The following is a 16,525-nucleotide window of genomic DNA, read 5'->3' as shown; positions in this document are numbered from 1 at the left end:
CTCAATAGATGACTCTGCTTCCATCTTTACAGAGAAGCACCAGTTTGAGATTCTTCCATTATTCTGCCACTAACCTGGAAAAGTAACTTGTATCTATTTCTGGTTTTCTTTGTTCTTCCTATTACAGTCGAAGAAGTTTCTCCTCCTCTTATTGAAGGTTAATCTTTCTACCAGTTCTCTGGAAATATTTTCATTCCTTTCCTCCCCAGGAACTGAATTGTCTTTGATCCTTCCATGTCAGCATATTCTTTCCCATCAATAATTGATTATACTCAAGTCTCATGCTTTTTAAAACAGTATTTCCTGATTTTGTATTTCCTTCACTTATTGTCACTCCCTGCTTTCCACTTCATACACCAAATGTTCCAAAGTGTATCTCCACACTTTATCTCCACTTCCTCACCTTCCATTCTCTTCCTGACCCATCAAACTCTATCTCCTACCATCAGCAGTTTCCATAAGAAACTAAGCCATCACCAAGTCCATTAATAAATAACTCTGTACTAAGGAGAAAACAGGTAGTTTAGGAAGATCTGTCTACAAAGAGAAATGTGGGAAAGGAAGGAGAGGCATAAGAAATACCAATAACCAAATTTAAAATGTTCTCGTTCAGAAAAAGTCACAGATTTTATGCTTTCAGAAATTTGCCACGGATAAAAATGCAAATGGATGTGTACACAGTCTATATTCTTTTCCTTGTGATTTCCTTGTGAAGGTTGTAGTAGCTTGTATAATTTATGGTAGAAATCAAGCATTGTGGCCTCAGCTTTACTCCTTGTGAAGAACTAAATATGCACAAGGGAGATTCTTCTTTACACTCAGTAAAGTTGATAGATAGGGGGAAGAAACAACAAAGGCAGAAGAGAATATACTTAAGCATTTCCACAATTGAGCTCAACCTGGGTCCCCATTTTCACTGCATATGCCATTCCTTGATTTGTTCAAAGGAAAAGATACACAGGGCTACATACTCAAAATTTCTAGTATACATAGGAAAAACTACCTTCAAGGAGGTGGGCTTGACTGTGACCTACTTGGTACAGCCTGACTTCTTTGGTGATTCATAGTGGAGAAGATGGGAAAACCCAAGGATGTATCAATTACTAGAGGGCTTTGGAGATCAGCTCAAAGAAGTAACTTGATAGATGAGGAGCCAGTGACAGCCAACAGAAGGGATAAGAAAGTGAATATATTTAATGTCTCCTCCCATTCTTGAGCATACTAAGACCTGGGAAATTGGGTTGCAACTGTTGAACATCTTGCATGTTTAGATTGCATCCATTCTCCAAACTGCTTTGTCTTCTAATATGTGGGGCAGAAAAAGGGATACCAAATATGAACAACCAGGCCTTGACTGTCATCTATTCAAGATGGTCTGCATAGGTGAGAATTTGAGAATATAGTCATTTACTTGGGAGACAAAATTTGATTGCCTGAAAAATACCAGCCACTAGAACCCCAAATAAAAGCACTTTAAAAGGTAAATACTTTATCTTACAGAGTCATTCTTACTGGACTCCCTCATAGGTATCAGCAGCAATCACAGGTGCACTCTGCAGCCCCCAACTCAACAAGATCCAAGTCCCAGCTCTGCAGGGCCTCTCTTCCAGGCTTCCAAGTTCTGGTCTCTATGTTCCCCAACCCAGGTATGGTAGCCACTACCTATATTTACTACCTCTGTTGCCATAGAGTTAACTTTTCAATTTTTTTCTTTTTAGTTCCACTACACCCATTTTACAAATTCCATACATTAAATTCTCTTTGAAAAACCTGAAAAATTATCTTCTTGCCTAATGCTATGATTAGGTTTTACTTTTTTCCTTTATGTGTCTTGGCAGCAGTTGACCCAGTTCACTACGTATTCCCTTATATATATGCTAAAAATCTCTGCTCCTTTCCTCTTTATTTTGTGGCATCATTCTGCATGGAGTTTCTTCCTACCTCAGTAGGAATGTCTTCTTTTTTTCTTCCTTTCTTTCCCTTAAATGAACTGAGCTGGCCCTTCACTTTTCTTACTCGGTGTATTCTCCTGGTAAATGCTCATCTATTTCTGAATCTTTAATTATTGTCTCATGCTGATATTGACAAATTCAAAGCTACTGTCAAGAAAAATTCCAGCCAGGTGTGGTGGTGCATGCCTATAATTCCAGTGGCTTGGGAAGCTGAAATTGGAGGATCACAAGTTCAAAGTCAGCCTCAGCAAGGGTGAGGCACTAAGCAATTCAGTGAGACCCTGTCTCTAAATAAAATACAAAATAGTGCTGGGGATGTAGTTAAGTGCCCCTGACTCTAATCCCCAGTAGCCCTCCTGCAAAAAAAAAATGTTCCATGAAGTCCTGACTCATATATCTTACCACCAATTGGTTATGAACCTCCACTAGGTCACAGATATTTCAAAGTTAGCATGTCCCAAACTGAAGTCTTTATTCCCCCACCCCACCAGAAACCATGTATCTTTCTATTCTTCCTAAGTCAGTGAATAGAATGACCATCTACCTACTTACTCAAATCAGAAACCTGAGTACCATCTTTGAGGGTTGACTTTGTCATCATAGTGAAGGGCAGTCTCTCCAGCTGTGTGACGCATTACTGCCTATTCCCATTTATTCTTGTCTTCTTTTACTGTCCTATTGATTGTCCTCCCAAATATTTTTCCTTTCCATTGCATCCCACTACTATTCCTGTTGTATTCATTCTTATTCTTGACTGCATCACAGTGAATCTTAACTTGGCTACCCTTCTTTCTCTCTTGCATAGTTATATAATGAGGATGAGATTTGGAGGAAAGAGATAAACATGGTCTAAATTAACCTAAAAGAAGGGGTTTTGTGTATGTTTAGCAGCAACTATTCTAATCTATAATATATGGTTTTAAAAGAGCATTTGCAATTCTTTTCTATTCACAACACTTTGGCTTTTCCCCCCCAGTCTTTGCAAATGACTTAATCATGCTATTTTCTAACCATATAGCATGAATAAATAATTACCCAAAGTGGAGTGCTAAGGAAAATAAAATTTTCAGGCCTAAAATTTCTTCTCATTCGCAAGAAAAGCATGACAGGTCACACTACTATTAGCATGCAATGTTAACACACTGACTGACTTCTCCTCCAGCAAAGAATATCCTGTGTCTAAACAAGTGACTTGATCATCTCTATTCTAAAGAATCAAAACAACATGCATTTAGTAACTTCATGGATTAAAATATAAATTATCATTTACAAAGATGGAAAGAATTTCATTATTACCATTTTTGTTCAATGTGAAGAAGTGAATTTTGCCTTTAAAAAGGCAGTGTCTCTGAGGAAGTCAGATGCAACTTGACATCATCATTGTCCCACTACATTCTCAAGGGATTCAAAGATAAAAATCTTCAGTTTGATCCTGGTAGATGATGGACCTAGAAGTCCCCAGCAAAAGACAAACGAATCCTGTCATTTACTTCTCCTCGGTGTTGATGCCAAAAGAAGCAAGATAATTTGAAAATGGACTCCAAAGGATATTTAGAAAGCAAATAAGGAAAGAATTAAAAGTGGATGAAATCAGAGAAGCAACCACAGGGTTGAAAAATTCTGTAGAAGAATCATAAGAAAATTTCTAAATCCTGTCCATGCTGAGCCAGGGGGCAGACTGTGGAAGTCTCAGTCTCTCTCTCTCTCTCTCTCTCTCTCTCTCTCTCTCTCTCTCTCTCTCTCTCCTTTTAATATTTTTATTTTTTTTAGTTGTAGATGGACACAATATCTTTATTTATTTATTTTTATGTGTGCTGAGGATCCATCAAACCCAGTGCCTCACACATGCCACTGAGCCACTGAAGTCTCTTTGTAAGAGTGAAGAGAGAGTTGTCCCAAGGTTTCATGACCAAGAGGCAGGCATGCAATGATGACTCAGAGGTTTCCAGCTTAAGATGGGTGTACATGATGCAGTCACAATGGGATAAGGAAAAGTGAAAGAGATACAAATGGGGCAATGGAAATGATACAAATTTAGTTTAGGTTAAATTAAGTCTATGTTTTCTCTAAGACATGCAGGCATATCCCTGGGGTCAACAATATTTTATGGACAATAAGGGCAATAGCATACATTGAAACTGTTGAGAAAGGTAAGGTAGGATTTCTAGAGTCTCAGCGCGAAAACTTGTCCTATGCTACAAAGAGGATTGGTAGATTTCAGATTATAAGAAATCGTGTAATTTGACAGAGATCAATCTCTGGTGACTGGTAAAGGTAGTGACAGGACAGTGATAAGTGGCAGTAAATCATACTCTGATGAGGAGCAAAGGTATAGATTGTCCACCAAGAAGCTTGACAAAGTAGTTACTTTATGCTGGAGATATTGACAAAATCAAAAATATATTTCTGAGGATTGGCAAAGACTCTCAAGCAGTTTTAAACTGGGGAAAAAAAAGAGGATCAGTGTTGACAGGGACTGAAGAGCTGAGCAAGATGAAAGAGGGGACACAGGGGATCAAAAGCTTGGTGCAGCTAAGGATGTTTATTATTGGCAGGCACAGCATTTTAAAGTTTACAGTGGGTTCCCAACCATGGAATGCAACCTTGAGGTTAGGAAGACAAAATACTAAAATATCTTTTTTTAAAACAATTCTACTTTTACGGGTTTTTTTTTTTTCCCTTAATCTTTATTCTGGATCTGTACTAGCAGCTAAGCATAACAGGAACATTCCCCAAAATAACTCCACCACAAGGGAAAGACATGAGGCAGGTCCACAGTCTCAAGAGGAACTCATGGCAAGTCTGACCATGTCAACTGAACATGTCCTGAGAACAGTCTTGCTTGCTCTGGCCTGCCAAGAGCTCAGAGGACATTAACTCCTTAACATCTATAGCTCCACCACAGTCCTCGAGATCTCAGACCATTCCATCAGATCAGTAGAAACAGGATTTAAGAAGTGCAGGTGTTGGCAGCAAAAATTTAGGAGATGACGTCAAGACAGAATATAAATGAGAGAAGCTAATGCCATCAGACAAAGAAGATATAAAAATATAAATAAGTTTACAGGGTCAGTTTCTCATTCTCTAGACTTATTCATCAGTAATTTAAGAATACCTACAGTGTTTAACGGATTTAACTCTTTCATTTTTACCTTAGTTAACAAAATTCTTTTTATTGCATTCTATATTTTATTCCAGCTTAAACAGTGAAAATATTAATATGCTTAGCATTTTACAATGGTTACCATGAAGTCAATTTTCTAAGATAAATAACCATCCTGAAAACCTTCAAGTCATTTTTCTTTAAACAGTTCAGGATTCTTATAAAGTTTTACCACTGTCTCTTAAAATAGGATTTTTATTTTTCTGTTAATGAATCAAGTTCTAAAATAAAGAGAAAAAAAACCCTCACTTTTCTTAACATTGCAAAACCAATTTCCTCATTAATTATTGGCTTTCCTTGTTCAAATCAGAAAGTGAGGGTCATGTGTTTTTCTTTCAAATAAGGAAGCTAAAGAGGAAAAAGAAAAAGAGAGGTGGGGTGGATCTCATGAAGTTGGAAGAGACACCAATAGAAAGAGGAAAGAGACCAGGGAGATGAAGGAGAGGAGCGAAAGGGGAAATCTGGGGAACAATATGAACCAAATTATATTGTTGTGTTGTATGTAGGTATGAATATATAACAACAACAACAAATCTCATTATTATGTATAATTATAATGCACCAATAAAATAGGAAAAACTTTCATTCCTCTAGTTCTTAAATTAATATTTTCTCAGTAAAAATAGAGATGATGAGCAATATTTTATTACACAGTACAAATATCAGGGAAAAAAACCTAACCTCAACTCTACACTGTGAATTTATTCAGCACTGGCTAATTAACACAAGTATTTTCTATATTCAGTGTTACATTATCATGCTTGCTAAAATGCATAAGTATTTTACCTAGTATTCCAACTAGAAATATAACCAAAATGTCAAAATTAGCTTTATTTACACTTTGTCTAAAATTCCATACTAATACTCTGTTCTTCATTTTTAAGAGAAAATGAGCATTTTGAAATCTAAATGGGTTAAAATTAGCATATTTTCCATGCCTATTTTACACATATGTTTGTTTCAAATAGAAGTTATTAGATGGAATACTACATAAACATTTATAAAAAATATTTTCAAGACTTGTATTTGCCAAGAATTTTATTTGTTAATTAATTTATTCTTCACAGCCACCACCTCTCTCCATTCCACAGATGAAAAAGTGAGAAGATGGCTTAATGTCATGGAAGTCACACAACGAGTGCGAAACAGAAGAAGGATTTGAGACTACTACCTGGTCTCAAAGCTCTGCACTGGGACCACCATATTACTCTGTCTTCACTGGTTTTGACTATGGGTTCATTTTCTGGATTGAGTTATTCTCAAATGACACCAAAATAATGCATTAAATATGAATATTCAAATAAACAATCTTTTCTACCTAATTTCAAACAGGCTACTTAAATTGAGTCAAATTACAACACTTTTTGAAATAGATAAGAATAGTCTCTGGACCACACAGAGATCAGCTCAAGAAGAACTTTCTATTTCATAAACAACTACTTGAATTTGAATTTATGTTACAGTGAAAGTTGCATTAATTCCTTTGAGACCTAGAGTATCACATAATATATGAGTACACTGGAGAAGTAATTTACCTCACTTTCTTCAGGAATTTGTGAAAAGAAAATTAAAAACGTGGTTCATTATGTATTCATACCATATTTACCTCTTTCTAGAAAGGTACTTGTGAAATTCCAAAATACTCATCTTTAAATGGTAGATTTTTTCTTATACCCAAAGAAAATTCCCAGATCATTGCTGCGTTGGTAATTGTAGAGCCCAAAGCAATCTGCTGCTGAGGAGAATGATGATCATTTTGTGGTATTTCCTTATTAACCAGAAAGCAGCTGAACTCTCTGTGCAAGGGGATTCCTCTTACATATGATCTAAAGAACATGAACATTCAAGTTTTCTTGACTGTTCACAGCTAAACCATGCTTAACTTACACATCCATTAGTTTTGCACATATGTTCTATCATTTAATTTTTCAAAGGTTCTGAGCAGGATTTCATCTCTACTCCAACTATTTAAGAAACATAGAAAGGACTGCCATGTGTCACCAGATCTGTACCAATTGATTGAATTTCCCAGGTTTTTTCTCTTAACTTCACAGTTATAATCTAACATTGAAAGCACTACCATAACTTCATCTAATACCATTTTAAGGAAAAGATGTTACTTAATCGAATAAACTACCTATAGTGATAGCTATCTTTTGTAGAAGGAAAACAAATGCATATCAACGGGGGTGGGGAACCTCTCTATGTTCCTTTTTCTTTACAGAAATGAGTGGGGAAGAGAGCATGTGAAATTCAAGGCTGTTGCTGAACACATTATTTCACCAAATCTCTGGATAAGAGTTAACCAGGCTAGAGACTAAATGGCAATAAATGACTTTTTTTTTTTTTTAATAATGCAAATGTCCAGTACTCAAGTACAGGTTTTTACCTTATGGTTTGAAACCTTTTCCATTTTTCAAAAACATCAAGGATTAGTTCTCTACATGTGAAAACTTGATCTAATGAGAATCTGAGAATGTACACAGGTAATTCAAGGGAAGAACAGAAATGTGGGGAAGCATATCATAGAGCAGAAATAGGAAATTATATATGTAAGATTTTGAAGTAATCCAGAAATAGGCGACTTCAGAAGGAAAGAGATTCTACAGCTTGAGATGTCTAGAATAAAGGTAAACAGTTACCTTGGGATTCAGGCACATTTAATTTGGATTTAAGGGGCCAGTGTCTCTTGGTGATCATGTTGATAACTGCTAGTGTAGCACTGCTGTCTCATCTGCTTCAAATTTGAACTAACTGTGTACCCAATATTGGGATAACAACCAGACATATTTAATTTGTATATATCAATTCTGATTGACCTTAACTAGGATAATAGTTTAAATACTGATCATATTATTTTTTTAAAAAAAGTAAGCTGGGTGTGGTGGCACATGCCTGTAATCCCAGCAACCAAGGACACAGGAGGATTGCAAGTTTGAGGTCAGGCTGGGCAACTTAGCAAGGCCCTAAGCAACTTAGTGAGATCCTTTCTCAAAATAAAAAATAAATAAATAAAAAGGGCTGGATATTTAACTCAGTAACAAAGTATCTCTGGGTTCAATCCCCAGTACCAGAAGACAAAAATAAATAAGTAAATAAATAAATTAATTAAAGTAAAATTATACTAAATTTATTCCATCCTTTCTCCTGTGGTTTCCAGCATTACTTTTCTTTCACACAAATATCTAAAAAATAAGAAACAATTGGTCTTAAGTTATTTAATTTTATTGGTTTCTCATTAGATACTTTAAACATGTCACTCTCAAGCCTCAGCTTAATTCACTTATACATAAGAAAAATGAATTACAAAGTAAGGCTGAGAAGGATATAAGGCTTTTCATCCCTTAATTTTATATATCCTTCTTCTTTTATTGTAGAAATGTTTATTGACTACATGGCATGTGTTGGGAAGATTATACACCACTGCATACAGATCCAGAGTGAGGTGTCATTGCATGGAACCAGGGCAGAACATACCCCCTCTGACAATCTCCACCCTGAGCTCAGCAAGGGGGACCCTATGCCCTAATATCAATCATAGGTTGTTTTCACTACACTGAACCTATTTATCCTATCTTTCTACAAAAATCTCCCCCCAAAAGATTAATTCATTTGTCTCATCTTCTTTTCCCCTTAGTCTTCTTAAAAATTATAGTGAATATATGATAGATTCACACTTAACTTTAAGAATGCAAGACTTTCTTACGGCATTCATATCATAGAGATGTGATCTAATGCCCAGATTTGGTTCCCCAATCATTGAATTTTTTTAGCTCATCCCTTTCAGATATTATTTAAGAACTGAAAAATAACAATAGTATAATCACTCTATTGTTTATATGAAAAAGTCATTTAAAACTTTGGACTATTTTCCTCTAGACAAAGAAAAAAAGTAAAACTCATCAATCATGTTCCCCAGAATGTCATAAATGCTGCAATGAGTTGCCACAGTGGTAGAGAAACAGCCAAAGTTTTCAAAAATACCAATCACAAGATATAGTTGAATCATTTTTAAAATGTTACATGGAAAATTTTCAGGGAAATAATATTTTTTCTTCCTCACATAATTATCTGAGCTAAGTGTTCCTGTAGTGGTCAGTCAGGATTCAGCAAGAATCCTGCTCACATGAGTAGGATGGTTCATATTCACAGGCCTTCAGAAAGAGAAATTAACTATATTTTACAAAACTCCATTCACATACATTTTTTTCTCCTTCTGGAAACTAGATGTCCTTTGCTTCTAGTAATTATTCAAAGTGACAAATCATCCCCTTAGGATAAGCAAGACCTGAAATAAGCCAGGGTCCTGTTTTTCTTCACTAGTCTAACTCATCAAGATAAGTTTAAATAAAATTGTCTTTGCCTAAACTGATTCCCACAAGTAAAAACAGGCTCACATCTTCACTACTGTTTTGGACATCTTCTATCAAGGATGATAATTTGAAAAAAGCTTGAACATCCTGTATCAAGGATAAATGTTTTGAAAAAACTATTTTGCTCTTAAATTTAGCATTTTTACCTTTTATAAATGATTTGTATTACCATGCACTAGACAGAATAATGGTTTCCAAAGATGCTCACATCATAATTTCAAGAATAGGTGAACAGCTTTCCTTGCCTGGCAAGAGGGCTTTGCAGATGTAATTAAGTAAAGGACCTTGAGCTGAGGAGATAATCCTAGATTATTCCAAATTAATCACCAGTAAGAGGAGCATCAGTCAGAGAAGAAGATGAAATGAGAGAATCAGTGGTGGGAATGATGCAAGTCTATGAGCCTAGGAATGAGGAGGATCCAGAAGCTGGAAAAGGCAAAGATGCAGATTACCTGTCAAGCCCCAGAAAGAATGAAGCCCTGTCAACCTATTTTAGATTTCCAAACTCCAATCCTTTATAACAACACAGTTGTTCCTTTAAGCTCTAAACAGATAGCAATTTGTTAGAGCAGCCACAATCACATTTATCATTTTAAAAATAAAATAATAGCTGGGCCTGTGTAATTCCAGCAACTTGGGAGGCTGAGGCAATAGGATCCCAAATTTGAGTCTTGCCTCAGCAATGTAGTGAGATCCTGTTTCAGAAAAAGAGAGAGAGAGAGAGAGAGAGAGAGAGAGAGAGAGAGAGAGAGAGAGAGAGAGCCTTCAGAAAGGGCCTTGGTACTCCCCTGGCTGTCATGCTGGCCTCCAGTGACCCTTCCGAAGAAGGGGCAAGGGTGCCTGCTGCTGGGCATATGTGTCCCTGGAATGTGTATTTCTTTGCTCTTCTATTTATGCATTGCCCTTGGTTACTTCCGATTACTGTTCTGGGAGTGGATTTTATAAAGATCTTTTCCTTAGCATAAGGATGTTGTCCAGGAAAGATTGTGCAGATGACTGAAGCAGAAGTTCAGGGCTTATGTATCAATCTCATGAAATCTTGCTCAGCCAGCCTATTCTTTTGGAATTAGAAGTACCACTGAAAATTTGTGGAGATATTCATGGACAGTATATAGATTTACTGAGATTATTTGAATATGGAAGTTTCCCACCAGAAGCCAATCTATTTTATTCAGAAATTATGTGGATAGAGGAAAGCAGTCTTTGGAAACCATTTGTTTGCTATTGGCTTATAAAATCAAATATCCAGAGAACTTATTTCTCCCAAGAGAAAATTATGAATGTGATATCATCAAATGCATTTATGGATTCTATGATGAATGCAAATGAAGGTTTAATATTAAGTTGTGGAAGACCTTCACTGGTTGCTTTAACTCTCTGCCTATAGCTGCCATTGTGGCTGAGAAGATCTTCTGTTGTATGGAGGACTATCACCAGACTTGCAGTCTATGGAGCAGATTTGGAGAATAATAGGACCCACAGATATCCCTGATATAGGTTTGCTCTGTGATTTTCTGTGGTCTGACCCAGATAAGAATATGCAAGGCTGGGGAGAAAACTGATCATAGTGTTTCCTTTGCTTTTGGAGCTGATGAATTCAGTAAATTTCTGAATCATCATGATTCGGACTTGATTTGTCAAGCCCATCAGGTGGTGGAAGATGGATATGAATTTTTTGCAAAATGACAATTGATCACCCTATTTTCAGCTCCACATTACTGTGGCAAGTTTGATAATACTGGTAGAATGATGAATGTGGATGAAACTTTGATGTGTTCATTTCAGATATTGAAACCATCTGAAATGAAAACTAAGTATCAGTATGGTGGACTGAATTCTGGATGTCCTGTCACTCTACCTCAAATAGCTAATTCACTGAAAAAAAAAAAAGTGAAGAAAGAAATTCTATAGAGAAACCATCAGACTTGTTAAGGAGATACTTCCTAATATATACGTGTGCACTGTAAAACCATCCAGCCATTTGACACCCTTTATGATGTCACACCTTTAACTTAAGGAGATGGGTAAAGGATCTTAAATTTTTTTCTAATACAAAGTGTGCTATGCTGTATTTTAATAAGTATACTCTCATAATATTCAGCAAAAGAAGTTAAAACCAAATTCAAAATCATCCATTAAATTTACATCTTCATGTATCACAATTTTTAAAGTTGAAAAGCATTCCAGTTAAACTAGATGTGATAGTTAAATCAGATGAAAGCAAGATGATCCATCAATGTGGTTTTAGTGTTGCTTGGTTGTTTACTATTTGGGGCTTGTTTTGTTTGTTTGTTTTTCCTAAAATGATGGCAACTATTTTAAATTTTTTTCTAAAATATTTTTGAAAGTGATACATGGAAAGACCTTTAAAGACATTCATCAACTATTATTTTCCTGTACTTGACTACCTGTTTGCCCTTACTAAGAAAACTATGCCTCATTGTAGTAAAAGGAACTTTAGAGATTGAAAGTTTTAAAAAATACGCAAACTATCCAATCCAATAATTTTTAATCAAATAGTTTGGGAAAACATACAGCTGATAGTAAATATTTTTGCTTTTTACATAAATTGCCACTGATTTGGATTTGGGCTTATTGATGCTCTATTGTGTAGTAGCATTTCATTTAATTTTAAGATAAGACTTGTATAGTATTACCCAAGTAGTTGGTAATGTGATTAAAACCTTGGCTTTAGATTTTAATTTGCACAAAACACCTTTTGGCATGTCTACTTCCTAATAACACCCTCACCTGCATCAGTTTTGTTTTTGTAATTTTTGTTGTTTGTTAGTTTTTAAATCCACAAAACATGAGAATAATTTTTTGACAAGCCTTGGAAAGCTGATGCTCTTTTTCTCCCTCTGTACAAAGGATGTATTTAAATGGATGCTTATAAAATTAAATATGCAGAGAACTTGGGATGTATTTTCAACTACTGGTATTGGGTGATTCATTATCAAATACATATACTATGTATACTATTTTAAGACTGTGTCAGTAAGATTTTAATTCTGGTTTTTCATAATCAAAGATCATATGATATCGTATAAATACATAGTAAACTATGGTAGTTTACTCTGTACATGATCGAGAATTTATTACAGTATTTTTCTTCTTCTTCTTCTTCTAGATTTATAATTAACAAATAGCAAGTAATAGAAAAAGTCAACATAAAGATTTAGAAGGAGAATTTACAGGACACAGTTTTGTGATTCATTAATGTGTTCCAAAATCTTTTATTGAGCATTGTAAAATATGTAAGATTCACAGGGTAGACATTATATTTATAATACCCTTCTATATGTGCTACCATAAAATTCTTTACCTTAATATTGTCTTTGAAAATGATAAAATGAGAATTCTGTTAACTTATATTTTATGGATTGGCACATTGTATTACTGTAAGAAATATTTGATTTTCAGCACAGTGCAAAAGTTCTTTACAATGCATATGTCTTTTTTTCCTAATTCCATTGTGCTTTAAAGCACATCATAGTTTTCTCATTTAGTAAAAGTTTTCTAATTGAAAAAAATAAAATAAAAATAAAAAGGGTTGGGGAGGTGGCTCAGTGGTAAAGCTCTCCTAAGTTCCAAGGCTAGTACCCCCAAAAATTTTTAATAAAATAAAACTAATACTAACTAATTCTTGCCATAAGGTTTCTAGGAAAATAATTTAGAGTTAATATTCATTATACAATAACCAAAGATGTAGTGATAGAAAAATTAATTTTACCTGGCTTAATTGAATAAATACTCTGGTCATCTATATCAGTTATACAAACAAAAGTCCAACCTACACCACTTTTCTCTTCCAATTTTAAAGATTGCTAGCCCTTCAAAGATGCTCATGTTCATTTTAATTATGATAAAATAATGCATAGGCTCTTAAATGCTTAGATAATAGTGCTTTAATATGTATGTTAATGCCCTTTGAACCTGGTCAGCTTGAAAAGAACATAACCACAAGACAGAATTTATACCTGAAATGTTATAAGGTTAGTCAATAAAAAAGAGAAGTGATTAAAAATCTTGAATATGCAAGGATATAGGGAAGCATTGGGAAATGTTAGGATATTAATGCAAGTAAAAAAAGATGAAAACATTTGTTGCTATTAGTAAAAGCAATAAAAAATACTATTTGAAGAGACGAAAATATGTTTCTCAAAAAGAGTAATACTGCAATTTCATAATCAAGCTGGTAATCCTAACTAGAACTCATGTTCCACATAACAAAAGGAATAGTGAATCTTTAAAGACCTTTCCTTGATTCACATTCTATGATTCTTTTCTTCTAAGATACAAGTTAAATAAAGAGCATCTCAAATGAACTATATTATCCTGATAAAACAATAGAACTTAGGGGTATAAGTTCAGGATAGGCTTAGCCATTGTACTCTTTTGCAAATATTTCCCCTATAGAAGACCATACTCTTTGTCCCTCTAAAAGCAAATATAGAGAAAATTAGGACATTTAGAATACACAGAGAACTGATGTTGGAATCGATTTCTGGAAAAAGGAGAAATAATCAAAACCTTTGATCGGCATCTCACCATTGAAACCACTGATTATAACCCTGAACAGAATTGTAAATGGATTACCTGGAATTTTCTTAATTTAGCTCAGATATGCATATGCATGTAAAATACAAGAGAGTCAACAATGCTGCCAAAAATAATTTTTGGTTATTTATAAAGCATCTTTACTTATATTATATCAACAATTCCCATAACTGCCTTCTTAAAGGAGTATTACTAAACTAAACCGAGGACCAAAGAACCTAATCCAAAGTAGAGCATTTAGTAAATAGAAGAATAACAGAGGGAAAACCAAGCTTTGGGACAAAAGGACCAGTTTTAAATTTTAGTTATTTTTCATTTTACTAGTAGGTTGTCCTGGTCTTTGAGATATAGATTGTGCTGCCAAACACAGAGCCCAAAATAACCATATGATCCCATAGTTGATAATTCTATCAAAATATTGTGAGAAAAACTAGATTTAAGCAGTGAAAAGACTTTGACTATGTTGTTGTCTACATTAGTAGCACAACTGTCAGATCAAGTCAGGCTTGGAGGTAGAGAAATGGATTAATATACAATCAGAGGTTACTTTTTCATAGGTGATTTGAGAAGAATACTATATGCTGTCATCACAAATAGCTCTTAGCAAAGGTTTAAATCCCATCTGCATTTAATGACAATGAGAATGAGAAGAAGTTTATTTTATGGGAGGAAATGTATTGTATTGGCTTTGTGCTGTTATTAAAATTTCATTCAAAGGTGACATGGATCAATTGAGGAAAAGTTTGCTGTGGACCAATGCCAAACCTAAGAGGTGACATTTAGATAGTGATCAGAGATCTTCACAAAGGAAGTAGAAACTCCAATTGGGGTGGTTTAGGGGGCTATTTCCCTTAGAAATACACTTTCTTAATCCATTTTGCTTCTTTTCATTGTCTGGATCAATAAAAATGAGTGTCACAACCAGTCCGACTCAACCCATTTTAAAATAAGCATTCAATTCTAAAAATACTTACAGAAGGAGTCTGCCAAATATTTAAAAAAGAAAGAAATTAAAAGGATCATTTGATAGGAAAGCATTGCAATAATTATCACAATGCATATCATTATCTTTCTTCATTACTAATCACTGTTCGTTCTAGCTGGTTCACTTAACAGGCTATTTTCAATCACTACATTTTTTTCCCTCAAATTTAATTTGAGTAAATGTAGTGATGTCAATTACAAGCAGTGAATCAGGGAAAAACTAACGATTATAGATAATGCGATTGTCCTGGATAGTTGCTCTAAGAGAATGTGCAAAATCTTTATGAAAAAGGAAGCAAAAGAGTAATAGGCAACAGAATATGAGTACAGCAATAACATTTGTTCTTTCAAGCCTTATGTTTTATCATTAAGTATCCAGAGTGTACCAACATCTGGTCAGAACCTGTTAAATAGCAGTCTTCACCAGTAAGGAATTAAAAAATCAGGACCACAAAGTACCTAAGTCACAGAGAGCTATTGGTTCTCAGCTTTCATCTCTGAAACTGAAAGTAGCTAAAAAAAAATGTCTGTTGAGTGTGGTATTATGCAATTAACAGTAGCCTAAAGACACAGTTATTGAGTTACTCAGCTTTCTATGGCTGTAACAAAACAACCTGGTTAATTAATTAAAAAGAGAAAAAGTTTTATTTTGGCACATTGTTTTAGAGGTTCTTATCCGTGTCAGGTAGATACATTGCTTTGAGGCCTATGGTTGGGGTTTCAAACAAGCAAGTGATGGAAGCATGTAGCAGAGCAAAACTACTCACCTTATATCCAGGAAGGAAGGAAGAGGGAAAGGAAGGAGCCATGGACTCATAATCGCCTTTAAGGGCACATTTCAAATGAGGTAAGGACCTGCGTCTAGGCCGCACCTTCTAAACATTCCATGACTTCCTAATAGCACCACCTTGGGGAACCAAGCCTTTAACATATGAGCATTAAGCATGCAAACTACAGTAATAACCATTAGTGTAGGATATTGCTAATTAATAAGGGGCTTTGGCACAAGTATAAAGCTGAATTTTTCTGAAGGTAGGAGAAAATGACAGGCCCTGGCTTTAGTCATCATAAAGGTTCTATATCTTCTGTTGCAATAACTTGCCAAAAACATCAATCATGTGATAAATGGAGGAATTCCTGCTCCTTGGCACTCTGCTACTGTTTTTCCAGAGTTAAGGGTGATGTTGGCCCAGAGTCCTCTGTAAGTTAGGCTGGTACATCTGTGTAGGCTGGCATGAAGCTCCTCAGCCTGGGTCATAAATAACACTGTGTCCTTTGTATACACAGCTGCAATTCTGATTGTGTATCAGTAGAGCATACACTCAAAACTGATTTTTTTAGTACAGGTAATATATTTATATTAAGCCCATTCTACTTTCCTCCCAAGCAAGAAAGTCAACTAGGATTGGAAATGCAATTTGTGGTTCACATCAAACCAACAAATATGTTTTGACTCAAGTGCCAACTGAAATGTCTCTATATTCAAGCCCAGT

At 35.0% G+C, this 16,525-nt stretch overlaps 1 pseudogene; it reads left to right on the top strand.

Moving 5' to 3' along the window:
- Positions 1–11,399, top strand: part of LOC143397402 (serine/threonine-protein phosphatase PP1-beta catalytic subunit-like) — a 49,029-nt pseudogene extending 37,630 nt beyond the window's left edge.
- Positions 11,400–16,525: the final 5,126 nt, after the last annotated feature.

This window comes from Callospermophilus lateralis, chromosome 1 (genome assembly GCF_048772815.1).
Source record: "Callospermophilus lateralis isolate mCalLat2 chromosome 1, mCalLat2.hap1, whole genome shotgun sequence".
Lineage (NCBI taxonomy): Eukaryota > Metazoa > Chordata > Mammalia > Rodentia > Sciuridae > Callospermophilus > Callospermophilus lateralis.
The sequence above is the reverse complement of the archived record's forward strand: the minus strand, read 5'-3'. Positions and strand labels throughout refer to the sequence as shown.